This window comes from Equus quagga, chromosome 15, assembly GCF_021613505.1.
Source record: "Equus quagga isolate Etosha38 chromosome 15, UCLA_HA_Equagga_1.0, whole genome shotgun sequence".
In the NCBI taxonomy this organism is placed as follows: Eukaryota; Metazoa; Chordata; class Mammalia; order Perissodactyla; family Equidae; genus Equus; species Equus quagga.
Window position 1 is genome coordinate 65,488,413 of NC_060281.1, and position 25,207 is coordinate 65,513,619.

At 51.0% G+C, this 25,207-nt stretch overlaps 1 protein-coding gene across 6 annotated transcripts in view; it reads left to right on the forward strand.

Moving 5' to 3' along the window:
- RIMBP2 (RIMS binding protein 2) overlaps positions 1-25,207 on the forward strand; it is a 194,461-nt gene that overhangs the window by 74,218 nt on the left and 95,036 nt on the right. For all 6 annotated transcript variants that reach the window (XR_006885172.1, XM_046638728.1, XM_046638726.1 and 3 more), the window contains exons 2-3: positions 12,401-12,490; positions 21,118-21,240. The gene's annotated coding sequence lies outside the window, so the exon portion shown is untranslated. The remainder of the gene's footprint in view (positions 1-12,400; positions 12,491-21,117; positions 21,241-25,207) is intronic.

Sequence of the window (25,207 nt, forward strand, 5' to 3'; positions counted from 1 at the left end):
ATAGATTATCGCCAAAGTCAGCCAATCTGTAAGGGCCCCCAAGAAATAAAAGCCCAGATGCTAGCATGTAATTGGACTGTGGGGGTAAATTTTTTTTTTTAAAGATTTTATTTTTTCCTTTTTCTCCCCAAAGCCCCCCAGTACATAGTTGTATATTCTTAGTTGTGGATCCTTCTAGTTGTGGCATGTGGGACGCTGCCTCAGCGTGGTTTGATGAGCGGTGCCATGTCCACCCCTAGGATTCGAACCAACAAAACACTGGGCCGCCTGCAGCGGAGCGCACGAACTTAACCACTGGGCCATGGGGCCAGCCCCTGTAGTGGTAAATTTTGTGATGCTGAAAAAGGATTCTTGGGCCCTTTTGGGAACCATTCCCAAAGGAGGACTCGTAAAATCAAGCAAGAGCTGGGCCTTCCTTCATGGCTTCTATTTGGGGATAAATTGAATCACTTGTTGTTAAGTATAGGGGTTAAAAGTGTCAACCTGTTCTGGGCTCAGCTGCCTTTCAAAAGGTAATAACCACAGGGTGATGGTTTTTGACTCAAAATAATATACCTGTGAGTGAGTACCTCCCGCCAGCTCCACAAGCCAGTCTGTCTATTTCATTCTCATACACAGGCCTGGCTCTGTCACATAGTTACCCCATGCCTCAGTTTCCCCATCTGCAAAATGGGCATAAAAATAGTGACCCATTTAAGGACTTGTTGCAAGGACTTGGTCTGTGTAATGGAGCTTAGTCAGTGCCTGGTGCAGAGAGGTAGTCACTATGATTGTTGTCATCACTGAGGCTCTTTATTTCATCACTTACGTTTCCCAGCGGCTGTCTGTGGTAGACGTAGCAGCCGGACCCAACCCCTCCGACAGAGGAGGGAGCTGCTGCGCGGAAACCTGAGGCAGTTTGCTTGCTGCCCAGCCCCCTCGTCTCAGGGCCAAGACTGGTGCCTGGGGTCTGCTAGCTTTCCCACTAAACCAACTTGTCCCAGCTTCGTGGTTTGTGATGCATCCCTGCCCTCATTGTCGTCAACTCACACCAAGAAACACTATTAATTTGTTCAAGTGATTTCATAAACTGAACGTAATTTTATAAACTAAACGTAATTTTTAAAAGAACCTTTGTGTCACTATTATAAAATGTAAACCCGTATCACTTACTGTCTATTTAATCTAACTGGAAAATATAAAATAGAAAGAAGCTCAGTGAAATTCTCCATGGTGGCCTGCCCGAGGCTCGGCGCCTACAGCTGCGAGAGGAGCCCTGAGCTTGGCACCTGCTGAGACACTCTGCAGAAGGTCTTCAAGGGGCTGGGAGGGGCTGCTTTCTCAGGATGAGTCAATTGTTTAAAATGCCAAGTCCATGCACCACCTAAAATTATCAGAGAAACACGCTGAGTTTGGGAAAAGCTTTGCTAAGTGACTCCAAGGGTGGTTTTGCCAGCTCACTCCCAGGCTTTATCCTGAGTCAGAGCCCACAGGAGGCCCAGACCCTGCAGACCCGGCCGGGCTTGTATGTCAAAGGAGCACCAGCTTTTGGACCACACAGTCTGGGCTCCAGGCTCCGCACTTGCCCCCACGCTCCCCCAGACCCTGCACTGCACTGAGTTCCATCTTCCTCCCCATCTTCATGATGGGTATGCCTGCTGTCAACAGAGGATTCAGGCAGACCCCTGCAGGAGAAGAGAAGAAGTGGGGCTTCACCTCCTGGTTCAAAAATAACCCTTTATTTAAAGGGATTTTGAGATGTGACGTTTGGAGAATCCCAGTCAGTAGCACCTAATCTTCGATGCGCAGACCACTCTGCCTACGATGATGCGGAAATGACACACAGCTCCACTCAGCAGCGGAGCAGCAGCCGTTCACTGTGGAGCAGAGTGGAGAACTCTGAGCCCTGTGCTGAAGGGAGCCTGCCCGAGAGCCGAGCTCGTCAACAAAGACGAGAACATGAGTTAGACACAAACTGGTGAGCAGAGATTGCGAAATGGCGGCCCGTGACCCTCAGGCAGGTCAGAGAGGTTTTCTTAGTTGCCAGCGTCTTAAAATGGGGGAAGTTTTACATAAAAATATTGATTCTGGTTTCTTTACAAAAACGGAAGATGTGGGGGGCCGGCCTGGTGGTGGAGTGGTTAAGTTTGTGTACTCTTCTTTGGCGGCCCCGGGTTTGTGGGTTTGGATCCTGGGTGCAGACCTATCACCTCTGGTCTAGCTGTGCTGTGGGGGCGTCCCACATAAAATAGAGGAAGACTGGCACAGATGTTAGCTCAGAGCCAATCTTCCTCACAAAAAAATAAAAAAATAGAAGATGTGGCGATGTTAGCCCATGTTCATTATTGTCAGTGATCGGCTGGAGCTGAGCAGTGGATGCTTCCCTCCAAGGGGCAGACGCTCTTCTCTCTGCCCCAATCATAACCACCACTTGTGATCTTAAGCCCAGGTTGTGTTCCTGGCTTCTGTAACTCCTCGGCTCCTGGAGGCATCTGGGGTTGAAATCTGCACGTAATGGAAGCTCCATCTGAACCTCTGAAATCACTGCCCTTTGACCTCTGGAAGAAGGAATCTGTGACTTGAGTGAACTTTGCTGTCTTCATCCAGCTGAAGGGCACCGCTGTGCCCCACCGGAGTGGCCAGCATGGCATAGAATTGTTGGAACCAAATGTTGGCACGGACGTGGGGCCCCTGGACTCACACAGGCTTCCCGCTCTTCAGAACTGTTTGCCGCTTTCTATAAAAGCTGAACACATACATACCCCATGACCCAGCAGTTCAATCTCCAGATAAACGCTCACCTGAATACACACACGTGTCCCCTGAGAGACATGTTCAAGAACGTTCCTTGCAGCATTATTTTTAACAGACCAAACTGGAATCAGCCCCAGTGCTCAACCACAGTTGAACACGAATAAATAAGTATTGGAATATTCGTACAAGAGAATACAACACAGCAGTGAAGCAGAATACGCTGGTGTTTCACACTCATGGGTGAATCATAGATAAAATGTTGGGGAAAATGTCCAGACATCAAAAAGATATTTTTATTCTATTTACATAGAGTTAACAAATAGGTAAAACAAATGTATGAAGCTAGAAGTTAGAACAGCGGTTACCTTTTGGGAGAGCCTTGATTGGGAGAAGACAGGAGAGAAACTTTGGAGCCAATGGAAATGTTCTGTGTCTTGGTCTGGGTTATGACTGTGCCGACGTGTGCACTTGGTAAAATGAACAGAGTTGTACACCTGTGATTTGTGTACTTTTGTGTATGTTTTTAACTTCAATCTAAAATGTTAGCTTAAAAATATCTGAAAATATCCATGTAGAGAAGGAATTTTGTCCGTTTTCTATGGCATGATATAAACAAAAGACAGATTAGGACCTAAACTAAAATATGTATTTTCTAACACCTGGTGGTCTCTGAGTTATAAGACAAGTTCAGTCAGTGATCAGTCAAGGTGATGGGTCTTTGGGGGAAAAACTTACTGAGTGAGTGGCTACTCAGTTTGTCCAAATTTGTGGCCTGCCCCTGCCTCGCTTGACCGGTCTGCAGAACCACCATTTTCATATGCTCATATAACTCAAAGTTGCTGTGATCAAGAATTCGAAATTTGGTGAAGGAAAAGCCGCTAGGCTGGAAGGCGAGAGGAGAACACTGAAGCTCTTGAGGGAGTGCTACCCTTTTGTAGCAATACTGATAAATGATCTCTCGAAATAGCAAACGCTTTCTTTAAAAGGCACTTAAATATTTTTCAATGCGTGTTATTTGTAGAAGGATCCCAGGAGGCTCGTCCTTTACATTAACAAAGCTATAGCTGGTAAGTTTTCCTTTCCGCATTAGCACTGGCAAGCTCAGTGCTTAAATGTGCTGTTCAGTCAGTGGGTAAAAATTCTTTCTACATGAGTTCCTGGTATAAATTTTCTACATATTGTTCCCTTTTCTTTTTTTATCATTATTTTTGACTTCCTGATTGCATAAATATTTTTATTATAGGCATCTTTGAATGCTTTTTTTGGGAGTAGGTGGAATATAATTTATAAAATATTATGCATTACATATGGTGAACGAGTATATGGTAGTCACATTTTATGCAGGAATTCAGTTCTAAAGTCAGCAGGTTATGCCAAAATCACATGTAGAAAAAATTACCTTACAAGTTCCTTCAGCAGGAGCCATATTGGAGATAAACCCAACGAGGCTCAGCTTTTCCCTGAGAAGAAAAAGTTTGGAGAAGATTGCTGCTTGTCGACTGGGGACCAGATGCAGTGGATGTTTGCGTCTGGGGGACCAGTTGTCCAAAGTTCACACAGTGAAGGGAGATACTTCCCCAGGGGAAACTCCTGGAAGCACACCCTGTACAATGGCTAATTGTTCAAAATTGTCCAACCGCCACCTCTATCTAGTTCCAAACGTTTTCATCGCCCAACAGGAAACCTCATACCCATCAGCAGTCACTCCTATTCTCACCTCCCCCAGCCCCTGGCCACCACCAGTGTGCTTTCTGTCTTTATGGATTTACCTATTTTTGCTATTTCATAGCAAATATAGGCAATATGTGACCTCTTGTTTCTGGCTTCTTTCACTGAGCATGTTTTCAGCCACATTGTGGCAGGTGTCAGTGCTTCACTCCTTTTTGTGGCTGAATAACATTCCATTGTCTAGAGAGACCACACTTTGTTTGTTTATCCCTCATCTGCTGAAGGACATCTGGGTTGTTCCCACCTTTTGGCTGCTGTGAATAGTCCTGCTATGAACATTCATGTGCAAGTATTTGAACACCTGCTTTCAGTTCTTTTGGGTACATATCCAGAAGTGGAATTGCTGGGTCATAGGGTAATCCTGTTTAACTTTTTTGAGGAACCATCAAACTGTTTTTCCAGAACAACTGCACCATTTTTTATCCCCACCAGCAATGTACGAGAGTTCCAACTTTTCTACATCCTTAGCCAGATGGCGTCTTCTCTGTTCTCTCTTGCTCTCCCCTTGCTCTCCAACCTTGTCAATCCCGTGAAGAATAATTCTCATAGGTTCAACCCCACTGTTTTTGGAACAGAAGAGCTGTCTTTGGGGCAGCTGTGTTCTGATGATAGTGACCAGTGGGAACCAAACAGAAATTTAACTGTGGTTGTTTTCCATTGTAGGACAGAGCATACGTTGTAGATACATGTAAGTTGATGAAATACAATAATTGAGAGAAGTCTTACTTGAAATGCAAATGTTTCTCTGGGTCATGAGCTCTCATTAGAACCTGCTTAGTGTGTTATATTTTTCCACTTGAGCTTGTCTCTAACTTGTGTTAGAAAAATAGCTTTTAAATAGCAAGTGTGCTTCTCTGTAATTGCGTTATTGACATATGTACTATGGCTGAATATCAAACAGGTCAGGAATAGCATGGATCTGTCATAGTTAAAGCAAGTGGCCTTTTATAGATTTTTCTGAATATAGAAGGGAACTTAGAGTTTTGGATTGGTCTCTCTCTTCCCTGAACACCAGAGCCTTGCAGGAAACCAGAAAAGGTGGCTTCCTAGCAGTTTTTTTATTTGCATAGGAGTCTTTCACATTCAAATTGCACTTTACCATTTGCGAAGTGTATTTATATGCATATCTCGTTTAAATTGTCAAGAATGCTCAGAAGAGTTAAACGGTTTGCCCAAAATCACACTTGTAGATGTTAGGATTAAGCCTCAAACCCAGGTTCTCCAGTCTCAATGATTTCTCCTCATCATGTGAGACTTAGCCAACTGTCGTCAGTCTTGACCACCACGCGGAAGTGGGACCTTGACCGCTCAGCAAGGTCAGGACCCTGGACAGGGACAAACACGTCCATGCTCCTCTCCTTCCTGCTGTCTCACCCCAGGTCCCAGGCACTGCCCCTTCTTCTTCCGTTTCCTTCCTCTCCTCCCTCTCTTCCATCCTCCCTGCCCGTGCCATTCGGCTAGAACCACTTATGAAGCCTTTTCAGAAAGAAAAATATTATCAAGCACATCCCAGCGTTGACTTAAATTATTTTTATTGTATCTTATTATAATTGATAATAATTACATCAATCTTATATAATATGATTTTATCAGACTTGCATATTATAACTACATAATCTATATTATATTTGGACACAATATGATCATATATTTATAATTCATAATGTAATTACATGTGCCTGGTGATAAAACTGTTTTGTAAAATTTGTACAGTGTTTCTAAATCATTAAGCCAAAATGAATGAACAGATTAGAGGGAAACAAATGCACGGAGCCAACAAAGTTCAAAATTTAGAGTTACTGTAATTTAATGTGTCAGATGACATTATTTTATTTAAACTGCGTTTTCCCTTAAGTAAAGATGGTGCCATTTGACAGTTGATTCAATGTTCCTACCGTTGCATCTGTTTCAAACTCTTGCAAAATCTTTGATGCTTAAGCACAGGTGAAGTCATTTGGCTTCCATTATGTGCAGAAGCACGGTGCATATTAGCCTTTGTCGTCTTTTCATTGTCTCAGGGCAGTCGAGACGGTAAATTGCAAGCCTGTGCAATAATACACACAACACAAATGCAGGCACTGGCGTGCGGTACTGAGTGATAAGGCTGTACAGAATATGCTTCTATGTATTCTTTTTAGATTTCATGGAAATAACAAATACCAATAAACTATTTTCATAGGCCCCCCAACACTGTATCTGCAGTCCCCAGCCTGAGGAACACTGCCCCAGGTCTTCCCGAACCCCTACCGCTCCCAGCTGGGGGCATTTCTGAGCCTGTGCGCAGCCCTCAGGACCAGGAAACCTGCTGGACCTTGCAGTTCAGAAAGAGAAGGAGAGGCGCGTGGGAGCACAGGGAACAGAGTGGTCTCACACTTGTGAGCCACCTGCCCAGGTTCAAATCACACCACCTGCTGCGTGGAGGCTACTGGTTCAGGTTGCTGAGCTCTTGCTGCCCTAGTGTCCTTGTGTGCCAAGAGGGCATAATAGTGTCCACCCCAAAAGGATGTTGTGATAACTACACGAGATTTTAAAAAGAAGAAGAAGAAAGCAAAGATCTCAGACCAGCTCCTGGCTCAGAGGACGCTCTGTGAGTTGTAGCAGCCGTGTAAGTGACCGTGGGCCCTCTGGTCATCTCCCCCATGAGGTCTCCTCCCCGAAGGGCTCTGCGTGTCTCTCCAGCCCTCACTCCTTCCCAGTGTGCCCGTCTTCATCCTCTGCTGCTCCCGTGAATGTTGCCACCTTCAGTCTGAACTGGATTTCCCCTGAGGGTCACTGTTTCCATCAGCCCGCCAACATCCGTGGAAATGTGGATTCAATTAGAGCTTTGATGGGGAGGGGTGGGGTCTTCTGAAGACCCCGTTTCCTCCTCCACAAGCCCTTGGGCTGCTCTTGGGGAAACTCTGGCCACCTCTCCACGTTTTAGGCAGGGGTGCTGTCTTAGCTCTGGCTGCCATAACAAAAAACTGCAGACTGAGTGGCTTAAGCAACAGAAACGTATTTTCTCGCGGTTCTGGAGGCTGGAAGTCAACGTGCTGGTCGGGTTGGTGTGTGGTGAGACCTCTTTCTGGCTTCTCGGCAGCCGCCTTCTCACTGTGTCCTCACGTGGCCTCGCCTCTGTGCGTGAGTGGAGAGAGCTCTCCGGCATCTCTTCTTCTCATGAGGACACCAGGCCTATTGTATCAGGGCCCCACCCTTATGACCTCATGTAACTGTAATTCTTTCCTAAAAGCCCCATCTTCACATAAACAGTCACATTGGGGTGTCAGGGCTTCAACATACGAACTTGTGGGGGATACGGTTCAGTCCATAGCAGGTAACCAAGACAGAATTAGGCACAAGTGGAAAAATTTACCTTTTCCTTGTCCCCCTTTCTCTCCCTGCACATGGGGAATTCACACGGCCCTGTGGTTTCCTGCACCCACACCTCACCCTGCTAAAACTTGGATTCTAATCAAGTCTGACTTCTTTTACAAAGCGCCCCATTTTTAAACCCATTCAACTTGTAGACATGTTTATTAATGGAGGGAGTATGTGGTGTGTGTGTTTATTTGAATTAACAGCCAACTTTTAAAAACAGGGACATTTCAGGTGGAAATCCGGAGTCCCAGCTCCCAAAACCCCAGAAGAGCTGGTGAGGTGCCCGTCCCTACGTTGCACCGAGAGCTTGGAGCGGGTTGCAGCTGCTCTTTACATGGGCATGAGCCTCACCAAGTGCTGCACTCCCCATCACTCTAGAATATTCTAGGCCTGGCCCCATCTGCCCTTTCATATTTCCTGCTGTTCCCTGAGGCGTTTGAATTCTCAACTGCTGCCTCAGCCCCTTTCTTCCTCCCTTGTGTTCATCAGAATGTACTTTTGCCCACAGTTTTGCTAAACAGGAGACAGAAAATCAAATAAGGCTATCCTGATTTAATGTGTTAGTGGGTACGAATGGAATAAAGTTGCCTTTGCTGGCCCTTTCTGTGGCTGCCCTTTGAGGGAGGTCAGGGTACACGGTGCCAGCAGTCCTCAAGTCAGACTCTAGAACTCTCGCGTCAGCCTGCCTGGAGCTGGTCCTCACCTCTGTATGTTTGTCTGTGAAGTGGACCATCCGTAAGGATCTTATCCCTTCGTATCTGTGGTTGCAGACAATTCAAGTCAACGGACTGTGCATTTGGATTCACAGGCCCTGTCTCGTTATGCAGCTAGTGTTTGGTAAATGCTAAAACCTCTTACTTTGAATGGCTTTAAACTTAAAGGATCCGAGACTCAAACTGTTCCCATTGCAATGCTTAAGAATTCTCCCCTGAACAGGAGAGCTGTTCCATTTCCGAAGACGTGAACAGATGTGCAGAGGCTGGCTTCTCTCTTCGGTCGTTGTGTCAGGTCGAGAAGACTGGGCTGGAGGGTGGTTTCGTGCAGCTTGTGTTCCGAGGGCTCTTCATCATCACAGTCCTGGTGATGCCTGAGTCACAGCTCCCCTCTCCAGGCCGTGGGTGTGCATTGTCAAACCGATTCCCAGGCACTCAGATGTGGTCAGCAGTCAGCAGTGTCAACCCCCACAACAGGGAAAGCCAACGGGGGCATAAATGACATGGCAGGATGGTTGCACGTGCCCACCTGTGACCTGAGGCTCCGAGGTGGCTGGTCGCCTTACCCCAGGCTGTGGAGAGCCTTGTTGATCAGACAGGAGTGTCAGATTATGTTAAATCCACCGCATCCTCCTCCTCCTCCTCCTGTGAGTTGTCATAGCGGGTGCCACCCGCGCCCGTTGGGAGAGTCTCGTTTTGTCGTGTTGCGACTGCAAGCCCACATCTTTTGGGGGACTTCTGGTCTCAAGCATGCGACCAATACATGAGGTGATCTGTATTTTTCTTGGTGGCATTTCTTTGGTGGCGCTGATTAACTCAGAAAGGCTGGATTTAATTGGAGCAGTGACAGCTTCCCTGGGTGGGCAGCTCTGGTCCTGCACAGTGTCAGAGATGAGGACTTCCAGGGTAAGTCTCCCTGCTTTTCAGCATCTTAACAGGATCGGAAGCATGAGCAGTAGCCATTTTCTGATATTTCCCCCAAGTACTGCGAATGCGTGCATGTCAGAGTGGCGTCCGTGCCCTGCTCCCGTGAGGGGCGGGAGGACTAGTGTGCTGAACCTGCAGCACTGAGGACGGAACCTCAGGTCCCCCCGTTCCACACCCACCTCTGGGCTTTTTCAGGGGCGAGCAACACGTATGGAGAAAGCGAGATGCTCATAGTCTGGTGGATAAGTCACACAATCTGTGTAGGTTTGGGCTGGCATCTTCCCTCTTCTCTGGCCTTTGCTGGAATGGACGTCCTGGCGAGACGTGGGTCTTCTTCAGCCTGGCCGTGTGGAGGGCTTTGCTCTCTGCTCAGGGGTTTCGTGACTGCAAGCACGGGGGTGGGGATCGTTTGTTTGGGAATGATTTTGCCTTTCAGCAGCTCTTTCTGTGACTGACTTATCGCAGTGGGGGGACCAGTAGCGTATGTGGCACCCTGAAGCACCACTTCGTGCCTGGACCCATTGGGGAGGCTGCCTTGGGAAGGGATGGCGACGTTGCTCTCCCTTTGCATGGTGACGCCATGGTTCAGAGTTTCCTGGGCTGGATTTAGACCTGAGCTTTTTTTCTTGGGAAGGTTGGTTTCATCAGGTTAAGCAGCTGACTTTGAATTGCTGAGATGCAATATAAATAAAATAGATGAATGCAACTTTGCTACAACTACCAGGAAATTGGATGACTGAGCCAGCCCCATTTCTCTTCCCAATGATCCTTTCTTGCAATCCACTCTCCTAAGGGAGATGCAAAGGGGGGTGACGCATGAGCTGAGTGGTGGGTCCGTGGCAGAAGGTGGAAGATGCGGGCATCAGTAGGGTGCCTTCAGCAAGGAAGGGGACCACCTGTGTGAGCCGTGGTCGTGTGCACGCAAGTATGCTTGGAGCGCTACAGGAATTATCTTACTTAACCTTTACATCTAGTTGGATGGGCACTTTCACCTCTTTAGATCTCAGAGGGCGTAGAGATACCAGGGAACCCACCTGAGACCACACGGCTCACAAGCGAAGAGCTAGAGTTTGCATTTAGGCAGTTGGTCCTCAGAACCTATATTCTACCCCTATTTAAAACTTCTGTAATTCTCTGAGATATTGCTGCCTTAGTTGACCTTAGGGCACCTAAGGCCTCCAAGGTCAAGGGTCAGGTGCTTCGATGAGTACACCCATCCCCAGAAGATGCCCAGTGATTCTCATCCTTGGGACATGCCCCACAGAATGTCCACAGTTCTCCTAAGGAGCCACGTTGTAATTTGCTTTACTTGAGAAAGATAATGATGAGTATATGCTATTGGGAACATCCCAGAGAAGGGGAGGTGATGGCCCCGCTGTCAAGCACCTTCCCCTAGGCTGGGGAATCCCTGTTCACAAAACGGAGCAGCACAGGGGGTATTTGGAGGTTGCTTCCTTGTGCTTCGTGCCGGTGAAACTGTGGGGACCAAGAAGTGGAGGAGCTCGTCATGGCTGTGGCCGAGGGGAGGGGAGATTGACCAAAACGTGGGACCTGAGAGCAGCTGGGAGAGCCTTGCTTCTTGGGGAGGTGTGTGGAACCTCACAACTGCCCACCCAGTTCCTGTGGTGAGTGTGGTCGGAGCCCTCGAAGTGTCATCAAGGGGGCTCGCCCCTCAGTTTGGGCCGTGGTGCCCGCACGGGAGCTTGTCTGGGGAGTGAACAGAGAGCAAGCCCGCAGGCGCGCGTGAGGAGGGGCCTCAGACCTGCTGCTGGAGGCCGAGGCCGAGCGTGCAGGGCCCTCCTTCCCGGGTCACTGAGTGTCCCTGTCGCCTCTTTCTTGTTCTTTCTGAGTGGACGTCGCCCCTTCTGTCTTTGCAAGGACCCTCCACTGCCTTATTGGAGTTGTTTTCAGGTCGCTTTACTATTTTCATTTCCTCTGGAGTGAATTCATCCTGGTAATTGATCTTCTTGGATCTCTTTGGTAGCGTGATTTTTCTTCATGTGTTGGGAATTTCTATTTTCAGACTCATCTTTAATGGGAAGTTTTTACCCCCAATCTCTGTCTGTCTGTCCTCACCTGCCCCCATCTTACCTCTTTGGAGTTACTGTCCCACACCCTGGATGCTCCCGGCCTTGAATTAGGTTTTGTTATTGGTGGCTCAGGGTTCCTGTAGCACTGACGCTAGGGAGAGACCCAGCCTAGACACTGAACCAGAGGGTCTGGGCCTCTGCCTCTCTAGGTGTTACCCTGTAGAAGCCAGAGCTCTGGGCAGAAGCTTTCTTTGGAGCTTGACCTCAGCCTCAGGCAGGCGGTGACCTTTGCTCAGGTCTCTAGTGTCATGTGGGGCACTTAAGTCCCACATATCCTAAAAAGAAATGGACTCCAAGTTCTCTCTGCCTGTTTCTGGACTCAGAATCTGGCAGGTCCCAGGAATTCCACTCACCACATGTGTTCCAGCCATTCATAGTCCTCATAGATTTTTATCTTGTTTCTGAGCAGAAAAAACCTTTAAAAATTTTCTCTCTTGTTATTTGGCAATGTGTTTGGAGTGTTGGTGAGGAAAAGGGCAGGTAAAGCTTGACTCGACGGCTCCGATGGGACAGTAGTTCTGTCACCTCATTGGGACACCAGGGTGTAATGCAGGGAAGCACGTCACGTATCAGATATGGTTCGTCTGCTGAGCGCTTCACTGTGTGCTTAGTGCCTATCATTTTATTATATTCCTATAACAGCATCATAAAGTATCCTTACTCTCATTTTGTAGGATAGGAAACCTCTGGTTCAGAAAGAAGAAAGACACCAGTCCCACATCACATGGCTTGTGAATTGCAGAATCATACTCAACCCCGGGTCTAATTTTACATCAGAGCCCTCGACCACCATGCTCCATGTGTCTCTGGAGTTGGGGAGTCCTCTCACCATGCCCTTTCCTTTTGTCCTAGGAGAACGAACTGAAGGATGCTGTCCAGGGAGAGCATCGCCTGAGACCCCATTATGCAGGCCTTCCCGCAAGGGCCGGGCATCGCGACAAGGTAACTGACCTCCTCCGTTCATGGGCCATCAGGACCCGGGGGAGGTAGGGAGGGGAGGAATCACTCAACCGATGGAGGGTGGCCCAGGACCCCGGGTCCTGCCCCTTACATTTCTTCCTATGACCACTACATGGGCACTCAATACTGCCTTGTCCACTGTCTACCAGCTGTCCCCACTTGGACATCCACTAGGGTCATATTCTTCACGGCAAGGCCAGAACAAAACTTTGGATGTGCACTCTCGCGAACCATTTCCTCTCCCAGTTTTTCACATCCTGGTAAATGGGTGAGCAGTTCTACCCGACTGCTCAAGCCGAGATGCTGGGAGCCATCCTGGACGCTTCCTTGCCCCACTCCTACATCTGACTCACCCCAAGTGACGTCAGCTCCAGCAGACCCCAGACCATCTTCTCCCTGCTCCACTGCTGTCACACCCTCCGGGCTGCCAGTCTCTCTTGCCCAGATGCTGGAACAGTCTCCGAATTAGCCTGTCTACCTCCCTTCTTGTCATCCCACCGTCGTTTTCCAGCAGCAGCCAGAGTGATCTTGTGGTACACATTGCTCCTCTTGAGGTCACACTGCTCCTCTGAGTAGACATTCCAGTGCCCCCACAGATGAAGATGCAAGGCCTCCCCGTGGCCACCATCTTGCTCCACGTGTGCCTCATGAAGTTGCAGCCACTCTGACCACCAAGCTTGTCTCAGCTCTCGACGGTTTCCTCTGCTCAGAACTTCTGTCTTCAGATGGCTGGCAGCTTCTTGCCGTTCCTGTCTCAGCTTGAGAGCCACCTCCTCAGCGAGACTCTCCAGCCACAGATGGCTGCCCCATCTGCGTCCCCATCACTCCTCCTTCTATCTGTGTGACCTCACCCGGCTGCTATTTGCTTGTATCTATCACTCAGTCTGTCACGTGTCTTCATTTATGTGTTTGTCTGTCCCTCCTACAAGAAAGTCAGCCCCAAGGGGGCAGAGCCTTTGCTGTCGTGTGTGGAGAACCTGCATGTGGAGAAATGGGAACCCTTGTGCACTGGTGGTGGGAATATAAAATGGTGCAGCCCCTAAGGAAAATAGGATGGCAGTTCCTTAAAAAGTTAGAAATAGTACTGCATGGTCCAGCATTTCCGCTTCTGGGTGTATGTCCAAAAGAATGAAAGCAGGATCTGGAAGAGATACATGTGGGCCCACGTTCACAGCAGCATTATTCACAATAGCCAAAAGGCAGAAGCGGCCCAAGTGTCCATCAGCAGATGAACAGATAAACCAACGTGGCCTGTCCACACAGTGGAGTATTATTCAACCCTGAAAAGGAAGGAAATTCTGACACATGTTAGAACATGGATGAACCTTGAGGATGTCATGGAAAGTGAAATGAGCCAGTCGCAAAAGACAACTGCGGCATGATTCCACTCACAGGAGGTCCCTAGAGGAGTCAGATTCATAGAGACAGAAAGCAGCATGGCGGGTGCCCGGGGCTGGTGGGGGGGAGTTAGTGTTTAATGGGGACAGAGTTTCATTTGGGAAAGTTCTGGAGCTGGGCAGTGGTGATGGTTGCACAACAAGGTGAATGTACTTAATGCCACTGAACTGCGCACTTAAAAATGGTTAAGATGGTAAATTTTAAGTTCTGTGTATTTGACCACAGTATTTTTTTAAAAGATGCGCTGTAAGTTCATCCGCATCTCTCCATTTAGTGCTTTCCCCGTATTCCCTCCAGCTCCCACTCCCTCCGTCCTCTTTCCTTTCCAACCTGCCCTCAGGGAAAACTCTGCTAACCACACTCTCACTGAGGGGTGAATGCCTAATGAGGCTTAGCGACCTTCTCAGCCCAGGAGTGTTTTTCTTTAAACAGAAATAAAAATGTAAAATAACGGTGGTTTTCAGGCATCCAGTGCAGGCTGACCCTAGGGCTGGTGGGAGCTGACTGTAGGGAGAGTTGACCCTGGGATGGCCTCTCTCTTCTGCTCAGATGACAGATTCCAGCTTTGTGAGGCCGAGGAGCTGCGGGTGCTGGTTGGGGCGGTGGGTGGACTCTTAGCTCTGGGTGGCCAGCCGAGGCGCCGATCTCCTTTCCCAGACTGGCTTTGCAGCTGTGCTGATGGGCATCGCTGCTCCATGGGATTCTCACAGAATCTGATGTGAGTTTTTCACTGAAGGTTTGAAACCGTTTCCCCTGCGGCCTCCCCGCCTCGGCCTTTCACACAGGCTTTGAGGCCCGGAAAGCAGGCTCGCCTTCCCTGGGCTCTGCAGGGTGTGTGCGGGCGGCAGTGACTCACCAGCACAGACTGCGATGGCAGAGCTCTGAGGGGGTGTAGGAGAGCCTGTCCGCCCCTGTGCGTGTTTCTTCATGGGCGGGCTGTGTGCGGGAGAGTCACCGTGAGGAACGGCGCCTCCCCAGAGGCTGTCCCTGGGGCCGAGCTGGGGCGGAAGGGGCAGGAAATTTCGCCTACGGCCCCCCAGGTTCACGGGGTCCTGCTCTGTGACTCTGACACGCGAGGACCCCTCCTGGTCCCAGGACGACGTCTGGGAACTCCCAGTTCCCAGTCTGACTCTGGCTTGGGTTTGCAGGCTGCCCTCTAGTAGCCTTGATCAGGAAGGCAGAATTAGAGACCAGAACCCTTAGTTACGGAGGTGAGGCGATGTGTAGGCAGTGTCCTCCCCGAAGCCGGCCCGACAAGGCTTTGCTCTCGAGTGCGAAGTCTGCTACTGAGGCTGCAGCATTGGATTGCATTCCCTCGGGCAGAGAGCCCCGTGGGAGGAAATCGACGAGCCAGGGATCCAGGACTCGGTGCAATGGATGTGTTCGATGGCCCTGGAGGCCTGCAAACCTGACTTCTTGTGGATTTCAGAAAAATAATTCAAATTTCTTATTCCCCTGGGTTCATTAAACTCCTCCTAAACTGGGCGCTGTTCCTGTAGCAGCTCAGAGGTCAAAGGTAGCTTCTCACTGAGTAACTGCTGCCAAGTGTTTCAGGCTGCATTTCCACCCAGTGCCACGGTTGCTGCCACCACGATCTGTATTTCAACACAGATGTGAGTTGAGTGGCTGGACCCGGTGCCCCAGGGAATTAATGTGTCGCTGTGTCTGTGGGTGATGAGGGGTCTCGGGCAGCCGGCCAGACCTGGTGGCACCCTGAGTTTGGAGCCAGGTAATGTGTAGGTCGTTAAATTCATGACCTCAAACCTACGACCTATGAACTCCTCTTCCCTGCTGACCAGCATTCCGGGTCCAGTTAAGAATCGCTGGTGTGAACGATGATCACGAAGCTCCCTGGCTGTGGGTCCCTCTTCTTTATCTCACTGTGAGGAAATTATGGGCTCAATAGGGGTGACACCTGTGGATGTTTGGTTTGTAGGGTAAGCACCTTTGCTTAGAAGCCTGGTGCCCTCGCCCAGCGGGCTCACCTGACTATCGTCTATTTTTCCTTCGTCAAAAACCAGTTTTGTGAGAGTGGACTATCCGCAGCTTTCCATTTAATCAGGGCGAATGAGGACCTGTCTGGGCCCCTGACTTTAAAATCTAGGAACTTTCTTTTTATTTTTTTTTTTGGGGGGGGCCAGCTTATACATCTTAGTGAAAATCTCCGAGTCCTTTTTACTGTTCCAAGACGTCTCTCTTCGTTAGAAGGTGAATACCTGGCTCGGTTCCCAGGAGAATGTTCTAGTCCAAGTGTAACTGAGACCGGGACATGGGTTGGCTTTACGGGAGCGTCCTCGGTCCTGAAAGTGACCAGCTTGGAGCTCCAACAGCAGGCAGCTGGGGACCAGGGGACATATGAGCCAATGGGCCTCTCCACCGAGGCTCCTGGCACCGTCAGGGCTGGAGGGGCCAGCTGGGCAGTGAAGCGAAGGCCCTGAGGCACCCGCCCTGTGAGCGGCCCCTGTCGAGAGGGTGTCTGTGTGGAGGCATCAGCCCTGCATCCCAGCAGAGCAGAGAGGACGCCTTCCTCGGGGTTCCTCGGCTGGGATCTTTCCAGGCGATATAACAGGGACCGGAGCTCCATGGTGGAAACACTAGGGGTGAGTTGTTCTCATGCAACAAGAAGTCCAGAGCCGGGGCAGAGGCAGCTGCTGGAGACGGACGAGGACACAGGTTCCCGCCCCTCCAGCGCCGTCCTGCCAGGCCATGGATTTTGTGATCACAGTGACAGGAATGACATCCTTGCTGCAACTGGAAGAACAGCCAAAGCCTCTCTCACGAAGCACTGTGTCCACGTAGGGTCGGTGTTCCCCAGAGGGTCCTGCTCGCCTGTCATTGGAGAACCGTGTCACTTGGGGTGTCAACCTGGGTCCCAGCAGGAGAGACAGCACACCCCAAAAAGCGATGGGCAGTGTTACTCAGGGCCGTTTCCACAGGTGTGGACCAAGTTAAGGGAGCCGACGGTGGGTGAAGCCTGTGGCCAGCAGCAGTAGAGAGCTCTCGTTTCTCGGGAAAGAGAGCAGCTGATCACAAGATATCGTTCACGTGAGAGGTGGGTCTTTGAGATTCTAAGGCAGAAATCCGAGCATCCCGGTGTCGGGGCTGCGCTCCTTCTGGAGGCTCTGGGAGAGAACCGTGTCCTCACCCCTTACAGCTTCTAGAGGTGCCTACGTTCCTTAGCTTGTGGGCCCTTCCTCCATCTCTGAAGCTGGCAGAATAGGGTCTTCAGAGTCTCTCTTCTCACTGCGACTCTCCTGCCTCCCTCTTACAAGGACACTTGTCAGTACACTGGTCCCACCTGGAGAATCCAGGACCGTGTCCCAACTCAAGATCCTTGACTGAGTCACCCCTGCTGGTCCCTTTTGCCGGGTGGGTCACGTGTTCACAGGTTCCCAGGTTAGGATGTGGACATCCTTGTGAGCCCGTCATTCAGCCGGCCTCAGTCTCCAAAAACCCCAGTCCCTCTGTCTACCTCCCGTCCTCCTTCCAAGAGACCTTCTTGCCATCAGTGCAAACCAGAGAAATGACCTTAATTGTCCTGATGAACGTAAAGGGGACATGATGGGAAATTTTAAGTCGAAGAAATAAATGCAAAACCACAATCACGGTGTGTCATGAGGTCTAGTAAGGAGTCAGTGCCATCAACTTCCAGACCCTTCTGGCTGCCCAGAAGCCTCTGCATTTTCTGCCTCGTCCTCTTCTGCTTTCCTTCAAAGCACTGACTTTAAGATCAGGAAAACTCGGTTTTTCTCCCCAACATTATTGTTTTTTGTTAAGTTACCGCAATGAACACAGTATTTCCCACTATGGAAGGACAGCCTATTAGCAACATTGTGAGGTAAACAGGATTGACGGTGGGCCTGACCCTCCCACGTCTGCCCTAACCGCGCTTTGCAGCATTCCTGTGGGGCAGCGATCTGTGCCTGCCGGTCAGTTTCCAGCTTCACGGCTGGACTGTGGCCTGTCTGCACTTGGGGATTGTCCATTCTCGACCAAAGCCCTGGGCAGTGCCCTTGGTGGGTGACTCCTGACTGCCCCGTGCTCTTATAAGGGACCCGATCATGAATAAACGTACATAAGTCAGTGAGTTCTGCACACAAAGCCTGAGACCCAGGTCGGCCTCGCCGCCCGGCAGGAGTCTGCCTCTGTGTCCGGAACCCGTCTCCTGACGTGTGGTCTTCAGGCAAGTCATTGTGCTCCTCTGCCATTAGATTTTTTCACAGATTTTACCCACCAGACGCCCAGGAGGAAATCAATGACACCTTCGCACTGGGTACGGAGGGGAGCTTCAGAGTTTCAGGTGTGGTGGGGTCCAGGAACCAGCAGGGTAGGGGAGCCTGGGGCAGCAGTAGCCAGGGTGCCATGATCCCCCCAGGGGGACAGGGAGAGCGTGTGGGAGAGGCCCTCCCGGCTGGAGCCGTGGCTGCGGTAGAAGGACACTGTGTTGGGGTCCCCAAGACGACCCCCAGGTTGGATGGCGCGCTAGGGGGACCCTCAGGGCCCAGCACACAGTCACGCTCACGGCTGTGACTTACGACAGCACAAGGATGCCAGGAGCTGCCAGCGAAGGGGACGGCGCTGGGGGTGGGGAGCAGGGTCAGGCTTCCAGAGACCCCGGGGAGCCACGCAGGACAAGCTTGATTCCTGCAGCTGCGACAACACCCATGATGTGTCGTCTCCCAGAGAAGCCCCCAGAGACCCCCGCCCAGGGGGCCGTCACGTAGGCACCTCTGCCTGGCGCCCCCCTGAATTCCCAACTCCCTGCAGGAGAGCAGGTGGCCCGCTCAGACCACAAGGTCTGTGCAGCCAGTCTGGACACAGCGAGCCCCTCTTTTCAGCGAGGGAAGGGTGAGGCCATCCTGAGACCCCAGCTCCCAGCCACTTGCCGGCAGCCCTGGGGGGTTGGCAGCCTCGGGCCTGTGGGGTGAGCTCTCTCCTGCACGGACGACCCCTGCAGGCAGGGCAAGGGGGAGGAAGCTCACATCGACCGCGCTCTTGTCCGCGCCGGGATTTCCAGCTGGTCTCTCCTGCTGGCCGAACCTAATTAGGAGCTGGATTGTTCCAGAGATCGGCCTCCTGAGGCCCAGGGCAGATGGATGCCGGTGGAGAATGGATCCCGAAGGACCAACGTAAATAATCTACCAGGAATGCAGGCCAGCTTTCCACTCCCCGGCTTCCCTCGATGCCTTTTCCACTCCGTCAAAAACGTTCCTGGACCCCTGACTCCTCTAGACTCTGATGATAGAGAGTTGAGTTGCAAAAGAAAACTCCTGTCCAATTGGAACTTACGTTCTAACTGGGAGCGACCACGAGAGAAACGTAAGCAGCTCACAGGATAATTTCAGATGGCGATAGATGCCCATGGGAAATAAAGCTTGGCAAAGTGGTGAGGGGAAGGAGTGGGGCAGGTGGTGAGGAGGATTTGTCACCTAAAGTGGGTTGGGAAGCCCTGTCTGAGGAGGTAACATAGTTGATGAGAAGGAGCCAGACCCGCAAAGATTGGGGGTGGAGTGGGAGGTAGGTAGGTATGTGCTGCATTGGAAATACCACGTGCAAAAGCCCTGGGGTGGGAATGAGCTTGGCTTGTTTAAGGGACAAAAAGAAGGCCAGGGTGGCCTGGGCATGGTGAATGGGGGTGACAGGTAGCAGTTCAGATCAATAGAGGAGGGGGGGCCAGATGCCGCAGGCCACTCCAGGAGTTTGAATTTCATTCTAATTTCTGTAGCAGCCACGGGAGGCTTCAGTCAAGGGTGGCACCATCTGATCTGTATCTCGGAAAGCTTATGCCGCCTACTGTGTGCACTGGACTTGGCGCGTTCGAACGTGGACGCCCTAAGCCTAGTTTTCCTGACCAGTTAGAATGTGAGACGTGATGGCGCTCTGCACCTGTGCCCCGGTGTCCAGGTTCAGACGCGAGTACCGTTGGCTTCAAACAGGCCGTGACATTTTCACCTGGAGCATCTGGATTTTTCCAAGTGCCTCACCTGCGGCATCGCGATAGCAAAATGGCATTAAAATACTCCTGCGAGTCAGATCCCTCCGCAACCTCTTAAGAGCAGCTGCCCTGACCCCGTTCCGTTTAGGAATGCCGGGCGGGCGTCTGCCTTTCTTTTGGGGCCGCAGAAATTGTCAGGTTAAATGAATAGTCGGTACGTAGAGTGAAGCAGAAAGGACCTCTTTTGTAGCTGACGAACACGACTTTGTGACAGTCTGTTACTGAAGCCGTAAGTCGTGCTGTAACATTGGAGGAGGGAAAGAAGTGGAACGCCCGCAGCTGGGTTAAAATGAGCCTCACCATGAGATGGAACAGGAATGAGCCGCGGAACGCTTCCCATCGCAGGCAGGCCCTCGTCTGTTTCAAAGAAGCCGTAGGAGGGTTGAGAGGAAGTGGTGCCTCCCAGACAAGTTCCAAACACGGCCCTGGGGGCTGTGGTCTGAGATTGGATGCGGTTCTGAGGAGCATCGTCATTCTAATCCACACGGAGCCTTGTTGCCATTTTGTTCACTTTTAAGACGGGGGTGAAATTTTTAGACAAAAGAATTAGTATCTTGGACAATTTGGGTAACACTTTTGTATCCATTAAGACTTTTAGTTCAAAGGGGCAGAAAACAATTTAAATTAGTGTAAGCAAGCAAAGGGAATCTATTGTCCCAAGTAAATGGAAAGGAAAACATTAGCTTCAGGCACAGCTTGATCCAGGTGCTCAAATTATGTCATCAGCATCCTGCTTCTCCCTCTGCATCTCTTGGTAGTATCCATTTTGTTGGCTCTGTTCTCACATGAGTTATTCCCTTAGGATGGCAAATGGTGCTTTAGCTCCAGCCGTTTGTCCTCAACTTTCCAAGTCCAGTGGCAAGTCTAATATCTCGTTCTCCACGGATGCAACTGGGTCACATGCCCCTCCCCAGCCAATCACTATATCCAGGGGATGGGGTTGCTCTGATTGGCCAGGCCTGGGTCACATCCCCAGTTCTGAACCAATCTCTCTGGCTGTGGTGGGTTGAGGGGGATGAGTGGCCAGCCCTCGGTCACACGCGTTTACCCCAGCAAGAGTGGATTCACCGTGAAGTCCATGTCTGAGGACAAGGGAGGGGAAGGCTCTCCAAAGAGAAATGAAAGAGGAGGTGAGAGACGCTGGCTGGGGAGGTGCCCCTGCAGCCGTTAGCCATGTCATAAACAGCTTCCTTCTCTCCATCCTTGCCTCCTGTAGGTGAAGGCGGAGTATGCTCGGCTCAGCCACGCGCTCACCGTAGTGACCAGAGAACGCGATTTGGCCGTGAAGGAGAAACACCAGCTCCAAGCCAAGCTGGAGAACCTAGAACAGGTCCTAAAGGTAGGATGGGCCCCGCCCCGCTTCTGCTCCTCTCGGGGTTGGCGTGAGGAAGGGGACCCAGGTTCCAGAGAAGGTGGTTGACACTCCTCCGGAAGCCGTCATCCAAATTCTGGGCTCCGGGGGCTGTTTCTACCCTTTTTATGGTGTAAAAAGTGATAAATAACAAAATTCAAATGTTTCGGAAAGCGAACCCATGAAGCCAATTAGGCATTTCCATTTCTTGGGATGTTAAACACAGCTGGGCGAGAGGTGCCAGGCAGCCTCCCGAATGGAAATCAGCCTGCTGGAGCGGAAGACCCGAGGTGTCTACATTGGTTTTTCAAACTTCATGAATTTTAAGCTGCTGCTCAGATGTTTAATAACCTTTATGATAAAGAAAATAGCTAAGTCAGAAAATTGTTTTATCAGGGCGAGGTAATTGGGTCCCCCTCATGCACGCCCGGTGAGCTGGGTTGCCTTCAATATTTAATGGGTGGGTTGATTGGCTATTGATGTCACTGAGTTAAGCTGATTGAATTCTTTGCCTTTTTTTTTTGAGCGTTAAAGTTTTATTGGATTCTCTTTGTGGGAAAATTTTTTAAACACAAAGAATAAAATAATAATTGCCTCCAGTCCTGCGATCTAGTCCCTGCATGACTTTAATCGTTGCGTTTCGCGAGCACGGAACGCAGAGCGATGTGCCCACCGGCCCGCCTTCCTCGGCAGTGGTTTCAGCTCCGTCTGTGACGTCTGGGAAGCTGCCGGAGCTCTCAGGGGAGGCAGATTGATGTTGGCAGGACTGGGGCGAGGCGGGCAGTGGGCGGTGACTGCTGGAGGTACTGGGTTTCCTTGGAGGGTGATGAACATGTTCTGGAACCAGATACTGTGACGGTTGCAAAGCCTTCGATTATCTTAAAACCACTGAACTCTATGCTTTAAGAGGGTGCATTTCGTGGTGTGTGAATTATATCTCAATTTAAAAATCAAGGCGCCCTGTTGTCGCACTGCCGGCCCTGAATGTGAACCAAGCTTGGGGTGTGGTTCTCACCTCCACGCCTCTGTGTCCCCGGCCTGCCTGCCGTCGGTTGGGCCCGTCTTCCCTCCCACTGGAGAGGTCAAAGGGCCGTGGGCTCCGCCTGGCACTTTGGGGCCCGCTGCCCTTCCTGTCCGACCTCGGCTTTGAGCCTCAGCACTAGGGCCCCACACGCGGTGGACACCGCAGACTGACGTCCGGGTTCCATCCATCGCGCCGTGCAAACATCCGTTCCTCGCTGCCCTCCCGTCTGGGTGTCATGTGCCCTTGAGGGGGTCCATGGGGAGGAGCCTGTGCGGGACCTGGGGTGAGCTTGGGGACTTTGGTTCAGGGAGTTCCAGGGTCTGGGTAGCTGGTTGTGGTCTAGGAGAGGAGAGTACAGGATCTGGATGGCACGTCCCTCTGGCCCCATGGGACAGGGGCCCCAGCTGCCTGGTTCTAGAACCAATAATGTTCTCCTGGGGCAGCAGGACGTTAGCTGGGCAGGCAGCCTGTGAGTGGCCGTCAGTGGACACGGTCGTCTGGAGAGCAGCCTGAATGGGAGGAGTTAACGGCTATGAGGTCCCCGTAGGGACAGTGACAGCATTATAGGGCCAGGGTTCTGGTACCTGCCTCCCCTTGGTCTCCAGCGGGCACCACATATTTTGGGCTGTTGATCATGTGACAGCCAGGGCAGTACTGTTCAAATGGGAATCAGGTCCCAATGTCAGCCCCAAACCCTCCTCACAACCCCCCAGCTCACTTACCCAAAGCCTGAAGCCCGGACCGGGCCACTCCCGCCCTCTCGGCTCGTGTCCTTTGCTCTCGGCCGACTCGCTCGCACTGCGCCGTTCCCTTCCTGCTCCAGTCCCGGGCCTGGAACAAAGCCAGGCCCTCAATACTCGCTCCAGACAGTTCTTCTCTCGAGACGATCTTGACGAGTGAGTGGATGGTGGGGCTCAGAGGCCAAGGTGAAGACCCTCAGGAGCCTGCATTGCAGGACCGGCCGGGACCAGGCCAGCTGGAAGGGGGCCTTGCTGGAAGCAAACGACCTCTTTCTTAAAGGACTTCTGCTCTGTGAAAAAAGGGGAGAGGGGAGAAGTGGAGATGAAAGGAGCCTCGTCCTTTCCAAGGGGCGCTTCTGTCGCAGAGGAAGGAAAGTGCTTGTGTTGCGAATTTGCAAAACATTCTGTGATCTGCCCATTTCCCACACCGGGTCCCACGAGAGCCTTTGTGACTGAGAGAAGGAGGGAAAGACGGGGAGGTGACCGTCCCCTGCAGGCGTGGATGGCATCCCTGTGCCCTTGGACAGGACCTGCTAACTCTCGCGGCTCTCCAAGAGTCCCCTCCCGCGGGGTAACTACATGTTTTGAAAGCATCGCCTCAGCTGGTACCGACTGAAAAGCACAGCGACTTTCATGCAGTTCTGCTGGCATTTTTGTCATAATAATAAAGGGCTGTTCAAAATTGGCCTTTTTTCCCTGAGCAGCAGAGCCCGGCAGTGGTGATGACAGAGGGGGCGGTGAGCGTGTGCTGGACCGAGATGCAGTGGGCTTGATGTGGAAAGCCTCCGAGGCCCAGCCCTGCCCCTCCTGCGCACTTGAGGAGAAGGCTGACCTTGGGTTTCCAGAAGTGGCCTGGACTCCTCCACAGGACCCCGAGTGTCGTGCTTGGTCTTCTGTGTCAGCGATTTTGGTCTGAATGAGAACCCACGCTGGTTCCAGGCAACCTGACTTACCGGGAGCCAGAGGGGACGCCACCAGGCTCAGAGGCCGTTGGGGAGGATGCGAGGCCATGCGGGACTCCGATCTCCACGCATCTGAGGCCGAACCTGGACCAATGGCCCTGCTCCCGACCCCGAGCCTTCACATGGGAGGAGCAGAGACGCTGACTGCTAGGGTGGGGAGCCGGGGACTCTCCCAGACCACATGCGTCACTGGCTTCTACTGAATTGAGAATGGAAGATATCTTTTCCCTTGAAAATATAAAAGCTTTTAGTGAAACACATATTGAAATTGGTGACATTTTCTAAGACAATCCATCTAGAATAATATGGAAACTGACTAGAACTCCCAGCATGAACCAAGCCAGTAACATTTAACCTGATCTGAATCCTCCTCGTTTTTATACTTTTAAAAATAATAACTGATGAATTCATCATCTATGTATGTGTTTTTATCATCTTTCCAAGGATGTGGTCAAATCATCAAAATTGTCCCGTATAATCACGTGCTCCAATGATGTGAATGGAAGTAGGAAATTCAGATAAAGAGAAAGGGGACTCCAAAATGCTGGCTTGGAGGATAGGCATCGCTACCTAAGGTTCTCATCTGGCCTGAGTGTCCCAGCAGCCTGGACATAAAAGGATATATGAGCGATGACGTAATTCTCACTCCCTAAGACGAGGGAGCTTGCTGTTTCCCCCAGAAAACGTAGCCTGGAGGGCCGAACGTGGTTTTACCTGGAAAGTGATGTTGGACGATCCAGGATAACAGAGCGGAAACTCTCCAGGAGCATCTTCATGGCACTTGAGGGCCGACTTTCCTGTGTGTCTGTCTTTGGGATTGTCTCTGGGGAAGACAAGCGAATAAGGCACGTGGCTTGCAAGGAAAATTGGGGAGAATCGCTGAAGCCAGATTGCCACGCAGAGGAAGACCCCGGGAAGAGTTCCTCACAGTGGAAACTGGAGAATAGAAAAAGCCATATTCCTGACCCGTTCCTGGTCAGTGGAATTGAAAATGCCAAGGAGTGGAAGAGCATCGGAGTCTGAGCAAAGTGACATGGGGCGGGTGCCCCCTGCTCATCCACCTTGTCTTGCCAGGAACTGCCTCACCACCGGCATCCTTCTGGAGGGAGAGGGAAATATCCATGCACCTCAGCAGCGGTCTGCACAGTCAAGACGTGCGGAGGGTATCCCTGGCCCATGGCAATTTGTTCATTCATTCATTCAAGTGCAGATTGAGCGCTGACTATGTA